The sequence below is a fragment of the Schistocerca piceifrons genome, unplaced genomic scaffold (genome assembly GCF_021461385.2).
Source record: "Schistocerca piceifrons isolate TAMUIC-IGC-003096 unplaced genomic scaffold, iqSchPice1.1 HiC_scaffold_1978, whole genome shotgun sequence".
Lineage (NCBI taxonomy): Eukaryota > Metazoa > Arthropoda > Insecta > Orthoptera > Acrididae > Schistocerca > Schistocerca piceifrons.
The window spans coordinates 67,501-72,500 of NW_025727876.1; the positions used below are offsets into that span (position 1 = coordinate 67,501).

Below are 5,000 nucleotides of genomic sequence, written 5' to 3' on the forward strand. Positions count from 1 at the left end.
CTATTGGAGCTGGAATTACCGCGGCTGCTGGCACCAGACTTGCCCTCCAATAGATACTCGTTAAAGGATTTAAAGTGTACTCATTCCGATTACGGGGCCTCGGATGAGTCCCGTATCGTTATTTTTCGTCACTACCTCCCCGTGCCGGGAGTGGGTAATTTGCGCGCCTGCTGCCTTCCTTGGATGTGGTAGCCGTTTCTCAGGCTCCCTCTCCGGAATCGAACCCTGATTCCCCGTTACCCGTTACAACCATGGTAGGCGCAGAACCTACCATCGACAGTTGATAAGGCAGACATTTGAAAGATGCGTCGCCGGTACGAGGACCGTGCGATCAGCCCAAAGTTATTCAGAGTCACCAAGGCAAACGGACCGGACGAGCCGACCGATTGGTTTTGATCTAATAAAAGCGTCCCTTCCATCTCTGGTCGGGACTCTGTTTGCATGTATTAGCTCTAGAATTACCACAGTTATCCAAGTAACGTGGGTACGATCTAAGGAACCATAACTGATTTAATGAGCCATTCGCGGTTTCACCTTAATGCGGCTTGTACTGAGACATGCATGGCTTAATCTTTGAGACAAGCATATGACTACTGGCAGGATCAACCAGGGAGCTGCGTCAACTAGAGCTGAGCAGCCGGCCGCCCGGGAGTGTGTCCCGGGGGCCCGCGCGAACACGCAAGCGTCCGCTCAATCATTCTGCAAACAGGAGGAGGCTGAGCTCCCCTGCACAATACACCTCGAAACCCTCTCAGGTCCCGGCGGCGCGCAGCGCCGTCCCAAGTACTTGGTCGGGTTCGAGAGAGGCGCAATCGCCCGGAGTTAGGCGAGTAGACGCTTTCGGTGCGACCACCCGTGCTCCCAACTGAGCTTGCCGCTGCCGACAGAGGCCCGGGAGCGTGCTGTCGTGGCATTGCCGGCGGGAGACAACACGCGCCACCTACGGTGACCGGCAGCTCCAACGCCAGCGCCACAGAAGGACAAAAGCCCCACTTGGGTGCCGAAGCGAACTCTCCCAGCACAGCGCACGCGCCAACACATCCGCACAGCTGCGATACAAACCACCAGCGAGAACCGCTGGGGCGACCGAGCAGCAGACGGCGTCGCGGCGCCGAGCGCCGGGCGGCAGCGCATCCTCAACGCACACAGTCCTCAATCGGACCAGCACACTGAAGATGTCCACCGCGCTTCGCACCGGGCCCGCGAGGACCTACTTTGGCCGCACGGCGCCGCGCGCAGGGTGCGCCGGCGCGCAGCTGCGACGCCTGCCGCGTCCGTCGGCCGGCGCGCCTGCCACTGGCCGCCCCCACCAGCCGGCTGTAGCGCGTGCGCCCACGCACCGCGCGGCCAGCACGCCGGGAGGCGCCCCCTCACCGGCCGGGGACGGTCCCACCCAGCCACCGCCGCGTATCGCTTCACACCCAGATGCCGTTCAGTTTCGTCGGCATGGTGGGTATCGCTGGAACAACCGGTTAGTACCTCAACCTATCGTCGCCATCACCGATTCACCCCTAGCGAGAACAACCGCACCACAACAGGTTACCATTTGTTCATTTGCGTAACTTCACCAGAAAACGCAGGCGTCCATCGCCATTTGCAACTTCCACGATTATTGCATGCCTGTGTCAGGTGTCACGCCACACTACGTCTGCCCACATACACGCAACAAAATGTGCACGCCTAGACAATACGTGGAAGGTGGCCCCCGTACGTATGCGATGTCCATTGCTCGAACGACTGTCAACCGGCCTCTGTAGCATGTCGCAGATATGGAACGCGGTGCACCATGCCATCACGGTGTGTGAGGAGAGACGACTAGGTCCGAATACATCAACAGACAGCTCATGCTGATCGCCATCCACGGCGTCCGTTCCTCCCACACGTCTCTATGGCGTACCACACTGCAATCCAGCTCTCATAGGGAGACGACACGTAGCTGCGTGCACAATATTTGCACTGTATGGTCCGCCGTTTTTGGGCGCAGTCGTTGTACGGTCACACATGTGCCACGATGTATCATTCAGTACATAAGGACGAATGTGCAGTACAGATTGTGGTTTACGCGTACGACATTAGCGGACAGTTGACACAGGCCGCACCACAACGTAGCCTGAGTACGTCGCATGCGGAGGGCATTGAACATGCAAAGTTCTCACCAACCAGCTTGCGAAGGCAGGGGGCAAGGTGGGGACGTGGGGAGGGGCGGCATGTACGTCCTGCTGCCATCCACATTACAGTGTACAGCAGGAGCATGTGGAAAGTGAGCAAGACTTGCAAGGTGTTTAACATGAAGCGATACACAGGGGAGCGGGGAGTGCGAGTAGCGAACTATATTGCGAGGGTTGCGGGTGGGCAACACTACACTAATTGAACGAGTCGTATAACAATTACAGAGCAGGTTTAGGCGACAACGTGGGTTACGTTAGGCGACAACGTGGGTTACGTTAGGCGACAACGTGGGTTAGGTTAAGGCACGACGTGGGTTAGGTTAAGGCACGACGTGGGTTAGGTTAAGGCACGACGTGGGTTAGGTTAAGGCACGACATGGGTTAGGTTAAGGCACGACATGGGTTAGGTTAAGGCACGACATGGGTTAGGTTAAGGCACGACATGGGTTAGGTTAAGGCACGACATGGGTTAGGTTAAGGCACGACATGGGTTAGGTTAAGGCACGACATGGGTTAGGTTAAGGCACGACATGGGTTAGGTTAAGGCACAACATGGGTTAGGTTAAGGCACAACATGGGTTAGGTTAAGGCACAACATGGGTTAGGTTAAGGCACAACATGGGTTAGGTTAAGGCACAACATGGGTTAGGTTAAGGCACAACATGGGTTAGGTTAAGGCACAACATGGGTTAGGTTAAGGCACAACATGGGTTAGGTTAAGGCACAACATGGGTTAGGTTAAGGCACAACATGGGTTAGGTTAAGGCACAACATGGGTTAGGTTAAGGCACAACATGGGTTAGGTTAAGGCACAACATGGGTTAGGTTAAGGCACAACATGGGTTAGGTTAAGGCACAACATGGGTTAGGTTAAGGCACAACATGGGTTAGGTTAAGGCACAACATGGGTTAGGTTAAGGCACAACATGGGTTAGGTTAAGGCACAACATGGGTTAGGTTAAGGCACAACATGGGTTAGGTTAAGGCACAACATAGGTTAGGTTAAGGCACAACATAGGTTAGGTTAAGGCACAACATGGGTTAGGTTAAGGCACAACATGGGTTAGGTTAAGGCACAACATGGGTTAGGTTAAGGCACAACATGGGTTAGGTTAAGGCACAACATGGGTTAGGTTAAGGCACAACATGGGTTAGGTTAAGGCACAACATGGGTTAGGTTAAGGCACAACATGGGTTAGGTTAAGGCACAACATGGGTTAGGTTAAGGCACAACATGGGTTAGGTTAAGGCACAACATGGGTTAGGTTAAGGCACAACATGGGTTAGGTTAAGGCACAACATGGGTTAGGTTAAGGCACAACATGGGTTAGGTTAAGGCACAACATGGGTTAGGTTAAGGCACAACATGGGTTAGGTTAAGGCACAACATGGGTTAGGTTAAGGCACAACATGGGTTAGGTTAAGGCACAACATGGGTTAGGTTAAGGCACAACATGGGTTAGGTTAAGGCACAACATGGGTTAGGTTAAGGCACAACATGGGTTAGGTTAAGGCACAACATGGGTTAGGTTAAGGCACAACATGGGTTAGGTTAAGGCACAACATGGGTTAGGTTAAGGCACAACATAGGTTAGGTTAAGGCACAACATAGGTTAGGTTAAGGCACAACATAGGTTAGGTTAAGGCACAACATAGGTTAGGTTAAGGCACAACATAGGTTAGGTTAAGGCACAACATGGGTTAGGTTAAGGCACAACATAGGTTAGGTTAAGGCACAACATGGGTTAGGTTAAGGCACAACATGGGTTAGGTTAAGGCACAACATGGGTTAGGTTAAGGCACAACATGGGTTAGGTTAAGGCACAACATGGGTTAGGTTAAGGCACAACATGGGTTAGGTTAAGGCACAACATGGGTTAGGTTAAGGCACAACATGGGTTAGGTTAAGGCACAACATGGGTTAGGTTAAGGCACAACATGGGTTAGGTTAAGGCACAACATAGGTTAGGTTAAGGCACAACATAGGTTAGGTTAAGGCACAACATAGGTTAGGTTAAGGCACAACATAGGTTAGGTTAAGGCACAACATAGGTTAGGTTAAGGCACAACATAGGTTAGGTTAAGGCACAACATAGGTTAGGTTAAGGCACAACATAGGTTAGGTTAAGGTACAACATAGGTTAGGTTAAGGTACAACATAGGTTAGGTTAAGGTACAACATAGGTTAGGTTAAGGTACAACATAGGTTAGGTTAGGTTAGGTTACACGTTGTTGTAAGGAAAGGTGTAGGGGGGGGCGGGGGCGGCAGGTTCGTTGATAGTGATTATAGTAAGTGAATGCTTGTGACATGATCAGATTTGTCACGTCAGGATGCACCTTTGGCTTATTAGAGGCGGCGCTCCAATTCTATGCTTGTGTCAGACCTGTGTCTTTGACTCATGTCATTGTTTGTGCGCTGTGACAGGAGGTACTATTGTGATGTTGGGTGCACCGTTGTATAGGACATGTGTGGGTGTTGGTGCCTGATCTGCGCAATGGTGGATGTCGAAAGGGTGGGATATTGTATTTTCCGCATGGACCTCCTGGTCTGGTTGTGATAGTGTGGATTGTGTAATGTGGCGGAGAGGATGCACTGGATGTTGTTCCATGCTGGTGCTTACATATTGTATGTGCGCCCGTTAGAAGCAGAGAGTGGTGCGTGATCAGAGTGGCTGGCTGACGTGTGGTTCCCATTGTGGGCAGACTCTTTCAGCATGTATACGGACAGTTGTATATATATTCTGTAGTTTGATGGCTCTGCATTGATTACTAATCAGCGCCGTGTGTACGGGTAATCTGGTTCCAGTCCAAAATGTTCCATCTGTGTACATT

At 51.8% G+C, this 5,000-nt stretch overlaps 1 non-coding gene across 1 annotated transcript in view; it reads right to left on the bottom strand.

The window, feature by feature from the left end:
- The window catches only part of LOC124741707, a 1,909-nt gene extending 1,296 nt beyond the window's left edge, over positions 1–613 (bottom strand). The window contains exon 1 of the ribosomal RNA XR_007010039.1: positions 1–613. This exon is cut by the window's left edge and continues 1,296 nt beyond it. This is a non-coding gene — a ribosomal RNA (small subunit ribosomal RNA).
- Positions 614–5,000: the final 4,387 nt, after the last annotated feature.